This window comes from Lemur catta, unplaced genomic scaffold (assembly GCF_020740605.2).
Source record: "Lemur catta isolate mLemCat1 unplaced genomic scaffold, mLemCat1.pri scaffold_41_ctg1, whole genome shotgun sequence".
Taxonomy (NCBI): domain Eukaryota; kingdom Metazoa; phylum Chordata; class Mammalia; order Primates; family Lemuridae; genus Lemur; species Lemur catta.
Window position 1 is genome coordinate 1,683,368 of NW_025423849.1, and position 18,379 is coordinate 1,701,746.

Consider the following 18,379-nt stretch of genomic DNA (forward strand, 5'->3'; position numbering starts at 1 on the left):
GGGATTCTGGTTCCACAGCTTCAGGCCAGCTCTGTGGTAGCGGGTAACTTACTTTCCCTCTCTGTGCCTCAGTTTTCTCATCTCTAAAAACAGGATATGATAGTAACCTACCCCATAGAACTGTTATGAAGATTAAATTATTTAACATTTGTAAATAATATCTGGAACATAGTAAATGCTCATTGAATTTTAGCCATTACTCTTGCTCTTGTTGACATCAGGTATAAAAGAATAAATGTGACTCTGGTTCATGACCTTGGGTAGAATCACAAGATAAGCACTGTTTTAGGGAAAAGTATTTGTACAGGGTATTTTCATTATCCAAAATAGTCTCACTAATAAGGTACTATTAGAGTAGAGCAGTGTTACAAAGTAAGATCATTAAATAGAAGCCCATGGTACAGAATGGGCAACTCTTACAGTACATTGATAGGTTTTGACTTTCTGCAGTATCATATCTGTAAATAATAAGTCCTTGAGATTTTAGCTTTTTGGATCAACTTGCTGTTAACAATTTAATTTTTTTTTTTTTTTTTTTTTTTTTTGAGACAGAGCCTCACTCTGTTGCCCAGGCTAGAGTGAGTGCCATGGCGTCAGCCTAGCTCACACCAACCTCAGACTCCTGGGCTTAAGCGATCCTCCTGCCTCAGCCTCCCAAGTAGCTAGGACTACAGGCATACGCCACCATGCCCGGCTAATTTTTTCTATATATATTTTTAGTTGGCCAGATAATTTATTTCTATTTTTAGTAGAGACGGGGTCTCGCTCTTGCTCAGGCTGGTCTCGAACTCCTGACCTCGAGCAATCCACCCGCCTTGGCCCCCCAGAGTGCTAGGATTGCAGGCGTGAGCCATCGCACCCAGCCAACAATTTTAATTTTTAACTTCTGTCAATGTTATGTACTTTTCCATTAGCTGAAAAGGACTCCCCAGGTCATTATGCAGATGTCTCTGTCAGGACAGTGTGCCCTTGAAACATGCTGTTTATGATCTGACTGTCTGAAGTCTTCCAGGACACACAGTTTCTGGCTGGCAGCATAGATGGTGCAGCATTTATGATCATTAAGTGGGTGCTAGTCTCCATGTTGAGTGTACATCTGTCACTGGGGATGCCATCTCGGTGTGAATGTGTGTGGAAACCTCAAGGTGGGTCCTTGGAGAGACCATTGCTGTGTGATTCTGAAAGGTTAGGTTGAGGTCCGTCCCTTGGATTTGCTCCTGTCCTCTCTTCTTCAACCACCCCTCGGTGTCTTTGCCATGTGCTATTGTCTTCGTGGTCTCCGTCTCCACCTCATCTCCCACCCATCTCCCATCCTGCCCACCCCCCAGTGACCTTTCTAAAGGTCTCTTCCCAAATGTGCTTACTCTCCTGGGCAACACTATTCATCCTTTTCCTCACACCACACATACATACACACAAACATGTATACCACACACTCTCCCACACACGCTGCAGACAACACAAACCCCCCACACTCACATACATCCTACATACACACCATGAACACCTCCCATATACTCACACACACCACACACACACACTCACTACTTCAAAGGCTCCACTTCACCCACTACTTCTACCCTGACCCTAAACTACAACCACTGGCTTACTTCCACCAGGATTTTCATTGCCCCTTCCTCCAGGGGACTTTGTGTCCATATCTGGTCTCCCTAGGGAGGGTCTAGTCCTTCTGCAGGGTCTCCATCCTCCTCCCCTGTGCCGGCTGAGTCACTGGCTCTGCTGGACCATCTTGGTTTTCCGGCCTGTCTTCCTTTGACAGCTCTCATCATCATGCATTGCAGGCACCTTTTGACAAGTCCGCATTCCGGCACCAACAGTACCTTAGTCGTTTTTATGTTCTAGCACCTTGGATTGTGTCTGACACACAGTAGACAGTCATTTATAATTTCTGAGCACCTGCATGCATGAATGCACACAGATATCAGGATAAACATTCAAAAAGTGCTTTCCTTTTTACTGAATCTGTGATCCAGTTCACTTACCTGTTGGCTTGCACCTGAGATAATTAAATTTCTATTAAAAATATTAATAAACTAAGTGAATCTCAATATTATCTCTGCAATTTATGCTTTCATTGAGATGGGCAAAGACTATCGACAGTAGGCCCCATGTGTAGGGGGTTGAGTTAGAGAAGTAGCATAGAAGGCACTGGAATCTTCAATGATTTCTATTTATACCAACATACAGAAGAAAAAGGATGAAAAAGACATACATAAATGAGATTAGAAACTAAAAAAATGAAGTTATATAAAATTATATACTGTGCAAATTCTATATAAAATCTCTCTTTTCCATTTGGTGTACAGTGCCTCAGGATTTTTGTCTTGTAACTTATTAATAGGAATGTTGTACCATGATTACATTGCCAAAACTACCTGAATAACATCTGTGCTAAGTTTTTATGGAGATTACTTTAAGGTTGACTTGGCATAGACTAAACAGCATACATTTAGAGGGCACAATGTGGTAAGTTTTGGTGTATGTAGACCCATGAAACCATTACCGCTGTCAAGGTACTAAACACATCTATAATTTCTGAGGACACTCTTCTTTTCCTTTCCTTCCCACTTCCCCAGGCTCCCCCATACCCGGCCAGCTGCTTATCTATAGATTATTTTGCATGTTCTAGAATTTCATATAAAATGGAACCATTCAGTACTTACACTTTTTTGTCTGGCTTCTTTTATTCAACATAATTATTTGGGGACTCATTTTTATTGTTACATCTAAAAAGAGTTCATTCCTTCTATTCCTGAGTAGTATTCCATTATATGGATATACTCATCTGTGGCTATGTTTTCAATGTGTTCCCTCCAAAATTCAAATGTTGCCTTTGTGATAGTATTTAGAGGTGATGCCTTTTTGAGGTGATTAGGCAAGGAGGGCTGCCCTGTCGTGAACGGGATCAGGCCCTTTTTAAAAGAGGCATCATGCAGTGTGCAGTGTTCAGCTTGCTTGCCCTCCCACCTTCTGCCATGTGAAGATGCAGCAAGAAGGCCCACCTGAGATGCTAATACCTTGTTCTTGGACTTCCTAGTCCCACAACTGTGAGAAATTAATTTCTGTTCTTTATAAGTCACCAGTCTATGGTATTCTGTTATAGCAGAACAAACGGACTAAGTAACCTGTTCATGGGCATTCATTTGAGTTGTTTCAAGTTTGGGGAAGTTATGGATAAAATTGCTATGAAGAGTAGTGCACGAGTCTTTATGTAGGAATATACTTTCATTTCTCTTCAGTAAATACCCAGTAGTAGAATGCCTAAGGGCATACGACAAACACATGCTCAACTTTTTTTTTTTAATTTTTTATTTCAGCATATTACAGGGATACAAATGTTTACGTTACGTATATTGCCCTTGCCCCACCAGAGTCAGAGCTGCAAGCGTGTCCATCCCCCAGACGGTGTGCACAGCACCCATAAGGTGTGAATATACCCATCCCCTCCTCCCCCTTCCCCTCTGCCTGACCCCTGAGGGATGTTACTACTATATGTGCTCTTAAGTGTTGGTCAGTTAAGTCAATTAATGCCAATTTGATGGTGAGCACATGTGGTGCTTGTTTTTCCATTTCTGTGATACTTCACTTAGTAGAATGGGTTCCAGCTCTATCAGGGATAATGCCAGAGGTGCCACCTCACCATTGGTTTTTGTGGCTGAGTAGAACTCCATGGTGTACATATACCACATTTTATTAATCCACTCCTGTATTGATGGGCACTTGGGTTGTTTCCACACCTTTGCAATTGTGAATTGTGCTGCTATAAACATTCTAGTGCAGATGTCTTTTTTAATAGAATGTCTTCTGTTCTTTTGGGTCGATGCCCAGTAATGGGATTGCTGGATCCAATGGTAGTTCTACTTGTAGCTTTAAGGTATCTCCATATTACTTTCCACAGAGGTTGTACTAGTCTGCAGTCCCACCAGCAGTGTATGAGTGTTCCTGGTGGCAGTCTGATTTTAAAAAACCACTTCTATCCTTTTTTTTTCTTTCTTTTTTTTCTTTTTTTTTAATTTGAGCTTATTATGGGGGTATGAAAGTTTAGATTATGTATATTGCCCATGCCCCCCAACCCCCCTGAGTCAGAGCTTCAAGTGTGTCCATTCCCCAGACAGTGTGCATTGCACTCATTATGTAGGTATAAACCCATCTCCTCACCCCACCCCCCACATCTTTCCAACACCCAATTGATGTTATTTCCAAATGTGCACTTAGGTGATGATCAGGGAAACCAATTTGCTGGTGAGTACATGTGGTGCTTATTTTTCCATTCTTGGGATACTTTACTTAGTAGAATGGATTCCAACTCTTTCCAGGAGAACAAAAGAGATTCTATATCACCGTTATTTCTTATAGCTGAGTAATGAGTGTTCAATCTTTGTATTTTAGCTTGTAAGATGTCCAAGCAGCCTTGAATTATGAGGAGCATAAATTTTGAGTCTATCTCAACAGCAGAAGGAAAAGTTACCAGGTTGAGGGATGGCATATAGAAAACAGAGAGACAGAGAGCTTGAGAGACTGGACATTTTAAATACATAGTGGCAGGCTGACCACTTGAGCTCTGAATTTTCGTGGATACGATTTGCCCTTCAATTAAAACGTGTGCTCAAGCATTGGCCATAACCACCTGCAGTCCTAGCATACCTGGCATGCCTTTCAATCTTTCCATTTACACGCATACTTGTGAGTAGAGCTGCCCTAAACCAACCATAGTGCCCAAATGGCATCATTCTCCTTGTCTTTCCTCAGGTTTGCAGGATTGGTTACCTGTTTTTCTTTAGAAGAAGAAATCAAACTGTAGTCTAGGGGTAAGTGTGGCGGATCACAGTGTGCTGATTGTGGGCACGACTCCACAAGGTATCACCACTCAGTCATTTCTCACCTCTCACTTGTGTCTCAGGTACTCTCCCCAGGGGTCTAACACCTCTGAGAGGGCTCAAAGTACCCAGTGATCAGCTCCTGTATGCGTTTCCTGTACAAGCTTTCTTTTAATTAATTTTGTTGGGGATTCCCTATAGGGCCACCTCACCCCACAGAGAGTCACCCCAGGCACTCCTATCTGCACCCCTAGTCACCCAGGAATACCCTCAGCTGACACAGATAAATGCCCTCTCTCTTCAGAGCTGGGGAACTCAATCTCTCATTTATCTGCAAACAGGACATTTCAGTTATATCTTTCATTTCACAAATGCCCAGAAAAGCCAATTCAAAGACATTTGGGGAGGAAGAGGCAATGAATGGAGAAGACCCTTTAGAGTGGACCTCAGAGTCAAAATTAGGATCCTCGAAACAATTTCCTACAAAAAGAATTGATAGCTGAGAATAAACCAGGATCATCAATAAAGACTGTGAGCTCTGGGGACTCAGGAGGACTTACCAGTTCTGCCCGAGGGAAAGCTCATCCTCAAGTGGCTCAAGGGTGTCATGCTGTTACCTGGAGTTGATGTTGGGCCTTCATGGAATCCTGAGTCTTCTCTGAGCCCCAGGTGTGAGCACCATCTTGTCAAAAGAACCCAAACTGTTTAAAATAATTACAGGGGTTTATTCTGATCTGAAGATGTGTGACTCACCTGGACAACATGGCCTTAGAAAGTCCTGAGAATATGTGCCCAGACTACTGTGGTACAGTTTGGTTGTATACGTTCATGCAGATAGGAATTTCAAATAAGTCCCTAACTCAATAAGTGGAGGGCGTGTATTTATTTTGCCTGAAATGGCAGGACATCTTAAAGAGTGTTCTTATATGTTATAGGTGTATTTAAAGGTTCTTTGACTTGTAACTCCTTAATGCATAAAGCTGTCTTAAGGCTTGGAATTTTTTAACTTAAGAAATCTGTTCATCAGAGACAAGCCGTTGGATGTTTACTGAAACTCAAGCGATCTCTTATGTAAATTGAAGGCCTATAGGTTTGCTTTAAGTTTTACATTCTATAGCCTTAGGTCTGTTAATGATTTGGCATCTCATTGTTATATAGTATAATGTCTCCAAAAAGATAGAGGTGCATCATGATGCAGGTCTGACCTACCTTTTCACAGCCAGTATCTGAGCCTTAGGTTTTCTCTGCAGTCCCCTTGGCCAAGAGGGCGTCCATTCCATCACAGCTGGGGGGCTTTTTATTTAGTTCATACAGACATGATTGTAGAGTGTTCTTCTTTCTGTCTTGATCCACCACAATCATTGTGCGGCCTCTTCTGAAGCTGGTGCTCAGTGAAATAGTTGACATTCAGCAGAAAAATATTATCAGGTTGCTATGAATACCTGGTCTACCCCTAGCAACACCATATCCTAACAGTGCTAGGGGAGTTTCCAATTATTAGAGGTTGCCTCTCTCTTTCTTAGTGCCTCCTTTTGGCCAAGGCCAAAGAAAGTCAGGTTTCTGGATGTAAATCAATGATCTCTACCATTTCTGTGATGTTGCTAATCAGCTGCTTGTCCAGAGAGCACGGCCTATAGAAAAATTAGGGCTTTTAATTCACCATCTTATAATAGGACACCTTTTTGTTTCTAGAGCACTTCATAGTTGTGAACTAACGTAAAATCATACCTACCATAATAAAAAAATATGTCTTTCTTTATCTTTTGGCAATTGATATATCAGGATGATGGCAGTTAATGTAACCACCTGGAATTATTTTATTTCTGTGAGAAGCTTGTATTTCAAGGCCTAAGTTTCTGATAGCATACTCAGCTTCATAACTTTTTGTTTTTTTGAAAGTATTTACCACATAAAACCTCATTAAAATCATGGTTGTTTTGTCTGTAAGGTTTACATTACTGTGAATAGTTCCCAAAATGGTGGCAAGTAATTGTTGGGTTCAGGTGGCGAACAAAGGGTGGCTGGTTCAGAGTGATGCAGCACTGGATGTAGAGAACTTTGAAGAGGAAAGTGGCAATATCTCATAGGATGTCAGGTGACTGTCAATAAAGGAGTCTGTGTAGGATAGGAACCAGTAAGTGTAGTGGAAACTCTGGAACTAAATCAATGGAAGTTTTCATGCATTTTTCTATTGCTGTTATAGATCCCAAACAAGGTGGATATGGCTTGGCCACTAGATCTAAAAAAGACTGAAATGAACAGTAGGTCTCTAATGATTCCCACATACCTGATTCAGCATTTGGTCAGAATGTTCATAAACAAAAAGTGAAAAAGGATTTGTGAGCCTAGAATCCTAGAGAAAAATCTGAAAGTTTATATTTCAGTATTTATGTTTAAATAGGAGCATGCTTCTTATACCTTGAAAAGTACACAGCTATGAACACACACTTCTATTAATACCTTTCACTAATATACACTTAACCTAAGATCAACTCTCTTTTGGATTTGCCAGGTTTGGAGCATTTTATTTTTTGCACAGAGGGAAGTAAAACATACATTTTTTTTGTTTTTAAATACCAAGGTTGAAGGACAAATGGCTCTCATAACAGTTTTGAATTATTTAAAACCTGAAGAGTTTTAAACCAACCAGATAAATTCCAAGTTCAGCACATTCAGAACCAGGATTTGGAAATTCAAACTCAGATGGGTTCACTGTCCTGTGTCTTTCAGAAAAACGGGGGTGGAGGGAACAATTAAGGGGAAAACATATGGAATGAAATCAGTGTAGATATAAACTTTACAACTTACATCAAAATTCATTCAAAATCATCCTCAGACTTAAACTACAATGCAAAACTTTAAAGATTCTGGGAAAAATCAAAGAAGAAAATTTATGTGGCCTTGGGTTTGGTGATGAGTTTTAACACACAAGAAAAAAATCTGATCCACAACAGAAAAAATAATACCATGGCTGTTATAACATTCAATATTTATACTCTGTGAAAGATCAAGTTGAGAGAATAAAAAGACAAGCCAAAAAATGATAAGAAATATGTGCAAAATACACACCGGAGGAACAATTCACATTCTACATATAAAAAGAAGTCTTGAAACTCAACAATAAGAAGACAAACACCCCAATTAAAAAGGGGTACAGATCTCAACACACACCTCACCAAAGAAGATACATAGATGGCAAATAATCATACAAAAAGATGCTCAGCATCCTATATCGTTGGGGAATAGCAGATTACAGCAGCAATGAGATATCACAGCACGCCTGCTAGAATTACTAAACTCTTAAAAAAGGACAAACCATTGCTGGAGGAAAGGCAGGAATTCTCACTCATTGCTGGTAGAATGCATAATGGTACAGTCACTTTGGAAGACCGCGTGGAAGACTAGAATATGCCACCCCAAGAGATAGCTCTTTTTGTTGTTGTTATTGTTTTGGACAGGGTCTCTGTCCCCCAGGTGGGAGTGCAGTGGCACGAACACAGACCACTGCCACCTTGAACTTCCAGGCTGGAGCGATCCTCAGCCTCCCAAGTAGCCGGGACTCCAGGCATGAGCCACCACCGCCAAATAATTTTTATGTGCGTGTGCAGATGGGGCCTTGCTCTATTGTCCCGGCTAGTCTCGAACTCCTGAGCTCAAAGGATCCACCTGCCTCGCGCCCGGCCTATAATTAGTTTTTAATGGAGAAAATAATTTAAAATAAATCCTGTTTGCTGTGGTGGCTGCGGCCCACGTTATTTCCCAAGAGGCGAAACCGTGGAACTGTGGAAACCCCAAAACCCGAACTGACCTGCGCGCTCGAGAGGCGCCCGTGGGGGCGGGGCGGGCTGGGCTGGGCGCGGGGGGCGGCGCGGGGGCGGCGGGGACGGGGACGGGGAGGGGCGCTGGGCCGGCCACGCGCACAGCCTGACGCGGGAGCCGCCCCGGCGCTGCGGGCACGCGCTGGAGGTCTGCGTGGCGCCGGCACCGGCGTCTTCATCTGCCCCCTGGCGCTGCGCGACCTGCTCCCCACCTGCTCCTGCGTCCCCGCCGCGGCGCCGCACGACCTCTCCGACGGCGGGCGGGGGTGAGCGAGGCCGCGCTGCCCCTTCCCCGCCTCTGTCTCCCGGGGGTCCCCGCCTCTCCCTTCCGGGGTCCCCACCCATCCCTCCCGGGGTCCCCACCCATCCCTCCTGGGATCCCCACCTCTCCCCCGCCACCCGCTCCCGCAGGTGTTTCCTACCTGTCGCTTAAAGTCATAGATTGGAAAGGCCCCGGGTCGGTGAGGTGGGAAGTTGAACTCCCCTCTACTTTTTTCCCCATCTTTCTTAATAAAAGTAAGACTGAAATATTTCCAATAATCAAAATAAAGTTAAAAATCTCATCCCTTCATTTCCCCAACCTCCAGGTCACTTCCGTTACTTGCCTGGCTTCCAGGCAGGTCCTTGTACCTACGTGCATCTGTTCATGTGTAGGCTTAAAAACTTTCTGAAACAAATGTGATGCATTTTCCGAAGAAAACATCTTGGACTAGTTCTTGTTTTTTTTCCTAATGTTGTGAACATTTATTAAAATAGTAAACCTTACTTTATAAGAAATGAAATAATATATTTATATGGTAATTTGTATTCCTAAGAAAATAACAGCGTCCAATTAGACAAGAAAAATTTTCTATTTTTCTGTCACTACCTAACAAAATCATGCATAGAAATTTCCATTTTAAATGCTAATTTTAAGAGAATTAATGTTTAAAGAGCATATGTCATATTTTAAAAATAGATTTTCTATGGCTCTAGAAAATTGGACTAGTTCTTTTTAAACATTGTATTAACAAAGCCATTCAGGAAGAAGGAACACAGAAAACATATGCCCTCTTGGTTGATAAAGGAGAGGTGATATTCTCCGTCCCTAGAAGGGAGCAGACATTACAGAGGAGCCATTTGGAGCCACTGAGTTAGGAGCAGTATGTGGAGGCTGAGGAAAAAAGTAGACCCCACATTTCCCGAAAGATCAGTCCCCCCAAAGAGACACAGCTGGAGAGTGTCCTGTTGTGATCCCACAGCCAGAGGTGCATTGCATTCTCGCCACTAAGGCTTACGTGCACCTTGGGAAGAAGGTCCTGGTTGTGTCCCCATTTTCACAGTTGGGTACATTCTTGTGGTCACATCAGAATTCCTGGAAAATGGTTGGAAATGTGAGAGAAATGGATCATTATGCCTCCAAGCCCTGCCATTTCCACCCCATTGCCAGTTCCTTTTAAACTCATGGAGGGTGTTTCTTTCATCCTACCACCACCAATTTGAGATCTTCAGGTTACTTCCCTAGCATTCCTTTTCTTTCATTAACTTGCACTGAGTCTAATGTTAGTAGGTCAGGATGCTGAAATCTTTGAGTCCCATCTCATCCATAGTGTAAATATTTCCAAAAAAGCATTAAACATCGAGTACAGAGCATTGACTAGAAAATGACGCATCATGTGGAAAGCCGTAAATTGACTTATGGGTTAGAGACTTTCTTATGTACTCTGGTAGAATAATTGCATCTGGGTAAAATTGCCCTGTGCAACTAACTCCGTAAAATTAATGGGAAAGGTTTTGATCGTTATTCAGAATTGTTTTTGAAGAAAAGACAGAAATGTTTTCATTTCTAAATGTTTGTGAAAGCAGATTTATGAAGTATGTTTGCACTGCTGGGTGTGTATAGTTCCATTTGAAGAGGCGAACATAACTAAGCCAAGTGGGAGCTTATACTGGGAATCAAAGACCTGAATGACTGTTTTGGCTCTACTACATGTTAATTCAGCATGTCTGGGTCTCACTTTTGCAGTAAAACATTAGGGATTAGAGAAATTTGAAAGTGGAATGAGGCAGAGATTTAGCCCCAGCCGTCCTGGGAATGATGCCCAGGGAAGGCCACATGGTGCATCTCCCCTGCTGAGGGCTTAGTCGTTCACTGCCGAGGTTTTTCTCAAGTTTTCTCGTTTCCTTGCTTTCTACTTCATGGAGAATATGTCACTCCAGCTTCTAAATACCTAATTAAAGTAATATGCTGTTCATGCATTTTGTAGGGTTAGTGTGAGAATAAAGCCTGTTAGTAAAAGTGCTTTGAAAAAACTTGGTCATGTCACAAAAGTGTAAGGTATTCATTCTATTAAGGCTGTTTAATTGGAGGTGGCCTATGTTTATGTGGGACCAGATTTATAGAATAAATAATGTTTTTAGATATCAAGTAAACTACACCAAAACGGAAGTTCAGAGGAGAGGAGGGAGCCTGCAGTGAGGCTGGAGATGGATATGGAAAGAGAATTAACTGGTACACTGTAGGATAGGATAATAATCATAAAACTCTCCATAAATTGACAAAAGGGAGTTCAAGAGAATGTGATCTGAGCCGAAAATCAGTTCAGAATTTGTTATTTTACAAAGGTATTGAGGATCCCCAATATGGCAAAGCATTCTACCTTGGGAATAGAAAAATGAAGTTATTTATGCCCTCTGGGCCTCAGAGAATAGGAGATACCCCAAATGAGCAAAAGTAGAATTTGGTAAAAGAGGATCTATTCTGCTGGAGGAGCACGGAAGAGTCAGGAAGCCTTCCCCGAGGAGATGATATTCTAGCTGGGTCACAAAGAAAACTTTAGCCTGTTCGCAGCAGAGCGTGTGTTCTAGAAACTGGGATCAGCCCGAAGTTTGGAGGAACAAAAGAAGGCTGGTTGTAGTCCAAGAATACCGTGCAAGGCATTTCTAGAGTATACAGTTTCTATGTGGGGAATGGTGGGAAATGAGATGGAAAGAGGGTAGAAAACCAGTTCTAATTCTAGCCTCCTTTGTGACTCTAAGCATGAATAAGGTGAGTGGGGAATGTTGGGGGAGGCATGGAGTAGTGGCCTTGCTGGGAACCCACAGGGCTCTGCCCACTTTCTTCCCGCCGTGGGTACAGGCGCAGCCAAGGGGAGGGACGGTCTGCCCAGGTGTGCACAGACCTCCGTGAGTCTCCCTGAAATCCTGCTGTGCACAGTGAAAGAATTTCCTAGTGGTGGCTGGCAAGTTGACTAAAAGCAATTTCAAAAAAGGAGTTCCAGAAATATTCTAAGTAATGGTAGCATCATCAGGAGAAGTACACATCCAAGTGCATTTATAGTACTACATTTGAAGAGTACTCAGGTAAGAAAATATAGAAAATTAACTTTCTCAGCAGCTCTTCTGAGAGTTCCTGGGGAGGTTTTAAAAACACAGGTGCCTGGTTTCCACCCCTAGAGATTCTGATTTAATTGGTCTGATTGTGATAACTGGTATTCAGTTTTCAGAAGTTCCCCAAGTTAGAAAAGATTATAATTTGCAGCTAAGGTTGAGAACCACTGAATTAGTGTAAATGCTGACAGCTCCAAGACTCAGGCTGTTAGGAAGATTAAAAGAAATAATGGATGTAAAGTTTTTATATGGCACAGTGCCTACCACATATACATTGCATTTTAAAAATAGCAGTGAGTCAGAATACTTGAAAAATGCAAGTCTCTCAAAAATACTTGAGATATAATTAACTGAACTTTTGATTCGGAATTGGACATTTCATATTTAATGAGCTCATACAGAGGTTTTCAGTCTGTTTTACCCGGAGCCGTGATGACCAGTGTGGGTGAGTGCTGGGGTAGCTGATGCTCCAGCAGCAGCAGGACAGTTCTGTCCTCTCTTTTCCATAAATAAGAGTTTTGCATATAACTTTAGATGAATTTTTAAAAAAGGATTTTACTGGAAAAAAGGGAAGGAGGGAGGGAAAGAAAGCACACACTGTACATAGAATGAAATGTTTAGGTGAGTTTTTCGAGATTGAGAGCTGAAAAATTGTGAAGTGGGTTAAAGGAAGTTGTTGAATTCTTTTTTTCATTCTTTTTCTTTCTTTCTTTTTTTTTTTTTTTTTTTTTTGAGACAGAATCTTACTCTGTTACCTGGGCTAGAGTGCAGTGGTGTGATCATAGCTCACTGCTCAAACTCCTGGGCTCAAGCAATCCTACTGTCTCAGCCTTCTGAGTAGCTGAGACTACAGGTGTGCACCACTAAGCCTGGCTAATTTTTAAATTTTTTGTGGGGATGGGGTGTTGCTATTTTGCTCAGGCTGGTCTTGAACTCCTGGCTTCAAGTGATTCTTCTGCCTCTGCCTCCCAAAGTGGTAGGATTACAGGCATGAGCTACTGCACCTGGCCAGGAAGTTGTTGAACTTTTATTTAGTGAAAAAGCCTTAATTTTCTGGGCCAGTTCAGAGCAGTGGGCTTAACCTGAAACTTCTTCAGTTCTATTTTATTTTTCAATTTGTGGTTAGAAAACATCACTTACATTTGTTATTATAATAATTTTCACTTTTCTATGACATTTCAGAAATTCCAAAGTTCCTGAGGAAATTACACATGATGAAATTGATGTAAAATCAACAGTATTATGGGACTTTTAAAAAATACTTAGGCTGGGCGTGGTGGCTCACGCCTGTAATCCCAGCACTCTGGGAGGCCGAGGTGGGAGGATCGCTCGAGGTCAGGAGTTCGAGACCAGCCTAAGCAAGAGCGAGACCCCTCTCTACTAAAAATAGAAACAAATTATATGGACAACTAAAATATATGTAGAAAAATTAGCTGGAAATGGTGGTGCATGCCTGTAGTCCCAGCTACTCGAGAGGCTGAGGCAGGAGGATCGCTTGAGCCCAGGAGTTGGAGGTTGCTGTGAGCTGGGCTAACGCCACAGCACTCTAGCCCGGGCAACAGAGCGAGATTCTGTCTCAAAAAAAAAAAAAAATTCTCAAGTGGGTTATTGAACAGATGATTTACGAGCATGCAGGCAAGGGTGTGCACAGCATGTTAAGATGAGAGAGGGTGATGTCACGGAAAGAACTGGACTCACAAGACCGATTCCGCCTTCGCGGCCTCATCCTGTCAGTAAGCAGCTGTGTGGACATGAGCACATCACTTGACTTCTTTGAACTACAATATCTTTATTTGGAAAATAAGGTTATCAAATTAGTTGTCCTTTAATAGTCTGTTTAGCCACAAAGAACATAGCATCCCCAAGGGTACCAAATTTGCCACAATTATTTTAATTGGGCTTCCCAATGATAAAAGAGCTGCCATTTATGAAAGAGTACATCACATATTAATACTCGGTATTTATGTCACTTTATGAAATACCATGGTCCCATGACAAGAAGGTATTATTAATCCCTTTTAACAAATGATGAAATGGAGGCTCCAAGTGGCTAACAACAGATCAGATAAGTCAGGATCAGAATGTATCCTGATATCAAAATCAATTGACAGGTGTCCCATGCTGTTACGAGAGGCAAAGGGAACATATTTAGGGTGGATGACACTATAATGAGATAACACTATAGGAGCATGGCAACAAAAGTTCTTTTTTGTTTGCATAGTGATATCTAAAATATATTGATACCATATGGATCCATGTTCATTTCATGAAAAGTTTCTTCTGGTATTCCTGTAACCTTGAACTGTTTAACACTTTTATAAACAATTTGGTTGAAAGAATAGAAAAAAATTTGGGTCAAATTTGCAAGAAAAGAAAAACAATTTAAGACAGATACCCAGATTAATAATTTATTCACATATTCATTTATTCAAGTATCACATCCAAAGCAGGATTTGAGTAATTAAGCTAATTCATTCACAGAATGGTAAGTATTAAACACAGTGAAATGTGTTAGCATTGAAAGTAAAGTCCTGCGCTGGGCATCTAAACTGTCTTTCTAAACATAAAAAGGCCTTAACTTTGAACAGGGCTGGGATTTGGGAAATTGTAGCAAGTAGTGAGAGTGGTTGGGATCGACTCTTGGGCTGCCATTTGCGGCTCCCCAAAAGGATTGGAAAGGGTGATACCTAAATATATTTTTCCCTTAGTCATAGGATAGGAGGGAGGAGAACCTCGGGCTAACAAAAACTTGTATGAAATTGATGCAGGTCATCTCAAGTTGATTTCAGGTCTAACAAAAGCCAACCGTTGGAAATTTCTAGCATGAAAGATTGATGTCACCTTCAGGCGCAGTCACAGAAGGGAGTGCTCAGACCTGGGGAGGCAGTACAGGCCCCCGTTTCTGTGTTGACTGGGCCACGTCCTGCCCGTGTGGTTCCCCTCCCACGTGGTCCCCAGGCCATCGTGGCTGCCTTTCTCTGTGGATCTTTCTGAAAGGTCTGGAAAGCATATCGAGTGAGGAGCAGCCGGGACAGTTAGAAAAGAAAAGGCTTAGTAGTGACACTGACACGAGAGCTTCTTTCAAATATTTGAGGAACCGCTGTTTGGAAAAGATAGTTGGTTGGTTCTGAGACTTTGAAAGCAAAACTAGAAGTGGGTGAAGTTGAAAAGCACTGTCTCCAAGTAGAGCCTTTCCCAAACTGAACGGCACGCCTTTGGGGATTAAGAGCCTGCTAATCACTGGTTCTCTTCAATTCAGTGAACATTTATTGAGTTCTTACTGTGTGCCATTCTGAATGCTGGGAGGACATCAGTGGTAAAAGTGGGCAAAAATCTTCGCTCTGGGGTTATTAATTAGTAGGGGTAGGGAGACTTTCAATAAATAATAAAATAAATCAGTAAAATATATGCATTATGTATAAGATGTGTGTATCTGTGTTAAAAGGGGGAAAAATTATGGTCTAAGAGTAGAACAAGAGATGAGGAATGAGAGGAGATGGAAGGGAATGAAGTGGAATGCAACTGCAAATACGGTGTTGGAGTAAGTTGGCCTCACTGAGAAGGAGACTATATTAGTGAGGGTTCTCTGGAGAAATAGAACCAACAGGATGTACAGAGATGTGTAAAAACAGATTTACTAGGAGGGATCGGCTCCCATGGTTATGGAGGCTGAGACAGTCCCTGACCTGCTGTCTGCAAGCTGGAGGCCACAGGAGGCCCGGGGTGAAGACCCAGCCCAGACATGAAGTCCTGGGAGCCAAGGGGCAGCGGTCTGAGTCTCAGTCTGCGTGTGAAGGCCGAGCACCGGGGGACAGTGACGGCACCGGGGGCAGTGACAGCACCAGGGGACAGTGACGGCACGGGGGACAGTGACGGCACCGGGGGACAGTGACGGCACTGGGGGCGCTGACGGCCAAGGGCAGGCAGAGAGCAGGTTTGCCCTTCCTCTACCTTCCGGTCTGTCCCAGCCCTCAGTGGGGGGGTGCTGCCACCTGCAGTGGGGAAGGGGGGTCTCCACTCAGTCGGGGGTTCACACACTAGTCTCTTCCAGCAACACGCACCCCGGCTGTCTAGGTCTCCCTCGAGCCGGTCAGCGTAGCACTTGGAATTAACCACCGCAGCGACGTGTGAACAAGGACTTCAGTGACGATGCGAGGGAGTTTTCTTAGGGAGGAGCATTGGAAGGAGAAGGAAAAGCCTCGCAAAGCCCCGAGGTGCGAACGTGGCAGCGGTTGAGTGTCCCTGGTCTGAAACGTTTGGGGCCAGAAGTGTTTCGGATTTTGGAGCATGTGAGATTTCAATTTGTGCATGACGGGTGCTTGACCTGTATTTACGCAGAGCATTTGGAAGCGAAGTTTAAGAGAGGATCGGGACCACATGACCTCTGGGAAAGCCTCTGCCAACTCCACATTCCCGGAGTTCCTGAGTCTGACGGTCGAGAATAACGAATCTGGTGGCCGTGAGCAGGTGAGTTCAGGAGCAGAGGTGCCAGACCAGGGCTCACAAATTCCCACGGTGAAGGGGCCAGACAGACAGTGTAAACATTTTAAAAGATTAGCAATGTATTAACATATTTTAAAACATTATGTAAATGGAATCAAGCATGTTTGCAGGCCAGATATTGCCCAGTGGGCACCAGTTTGAGACCATGGTACTGGAGAAAGTAAACTCAGTTAATAATCCTTCTATAAAGTCTTGGGCAGGGAATCAAAGGAGAACAAAAGAAAAAAGAAGAAATCTGGGAGTCTTTGATAAGAATTATCTGTTTGTCACAACTTGACAAGGAACCAAAAGGGAAGAAAGAATCAAAGATTACTCTTTGCTGTAGAGCCTGGGAGACAAGTTCACCCTGACTTTGGTCTTCCCCAAGTAAAGGTCACTTGGATTTTTCCTACACGTTATCAATGGCTGGATACTGATTTATCCTCTCATTGCCTTATACACAATTCCATAGCATTTGGGAACTTAGAATTCAGTTAGAGAAAGAAAACATAACCCAATACAATCTTTTTCAATTATTTTGTGTCGATGATGTAATTACAGTCATGAAACTCTTGCATGGAGGCTCAGAATTAACTATGATAATTACAAAGAGACAGATAAAACATTTATTCTTTTTGATATACGACTTTTCCTGTTTCCTGGCTGCAGGTGCCTTCGTTTGCAAGATGGTGCCATTTGTCCAGGCTACGGCCATCGTGGCAGAAATTCTCACCATGACCCGCATTGCTGTGGAAACTTGTGCATTCTTTTAAGACGAAGCGGCAATATACCCACCGAAGGGCGTTCACGACGCTGGGTGAGGCCGCTGGGTGCGCCGTGGCGGTGCTGATGTCATTGCAGAACAAAGAGAACCATGTTTATAAACTAGATGAGTAGCTTCTCCTTTGACTTAGAGGTCACTGGGGTGTCATTTGAGGGTTTCAGTCCTCTCCCTGTTTGCCGCTCCCTCTACCCTCGCTCTCCGCCAGGCCCACTGCACACTGAAAAATCCATCACTTTGCATGCACTTCTTCAGTTTAAGTCTGAAACTTCTCAGCGCTGCTGCCAGCTGATCTAGAATAGCCTGTTAGTGGCATCCATGTCAACATTCGTTAGACTGGCAAATTGCCATCCTAGTGAGGAAGGCTTTAGGCTAAGGTAACAGGCGGGTAGATTTTGGCAGAGGGCAGAAAATGTGTTTTTAGAAAAGTGGAAAACAGGGGCCCTGCTCAGAGGTGGCCCTGGGGGTGAGAACACAATAGTAGGAGGTCACAGCGTGTGTGGAAACGATGGGTACTGAGCCCTGGAGATGCCAGACCCAGACAGATGCCACCCACTCCATGAGTTTGCTTTACACATTCCTGGGTCTCAGTTCTGTAACTGTACCTGGCTGAGCACGTCGGGATGGACACATACCTCATGACAAATGGTAAATTCGAAGCAGCGTCCTATAACCTAGTACCTATAAAACAGAATAATTTCTCTGTTCAATAATTACAATTGTGTCATTTAAAACCTTCTTTACCATAAACACAACTTATGGATTAAGTGAGTCTCAGCTCCCAGAAACCCAAAGCAATACCCAGTATTCTCAATGGTTCCACCCACTATAGAAAGATCCAGCAGAATTTAAGCTGGGGAATCTGCCCCCAAATCAAAGCTGAGGCTCTTGATTCTGTCCTCTTTCTGGTCTGCTAAGATTCGTAGGTTGAAATGCTCCTCTGCGGTTAATCTGGTTTTCCTTTGCTAAGGGCACATCGTCCAAGCAGTTCCTCTCGACAGACTCGTGGGGGACAGGGAATTTGGAAGGAGCACCGTGGGTTTTTTTCTTTTGTTTTTCTTTTTTACTGCCACGAGCACCCTGGTTTTTGA

The 18,379-nt window shown here is 42.9% G+C and overlaps 1 long non-coding RNA gene across 3 annotated transcripts in view; it reads left to right on the forward strand.

Moving 5' to 3' along the window:
- The window catches only part of LOC123629766, a 29,404-nt gene that overhangs the window by 10,048 nt on the left and 977 nt on the right, over positions 1–18,379 (forward strand). For all 3 annotated transcript variants that reach the window (XR_006732222.1, XR_006732224.1, XR_006732223.1), the window contains 2 exons: positions 16,364–16,492; positions 17,177–17,324. This is a non-coding gene — a long non-coding RNA (uncharacterized LOC123629766). The remainder of the gene's footprint in view (positions 1–16,363; positions 16,493–17,176; positions 17,325–18,379) is intronic.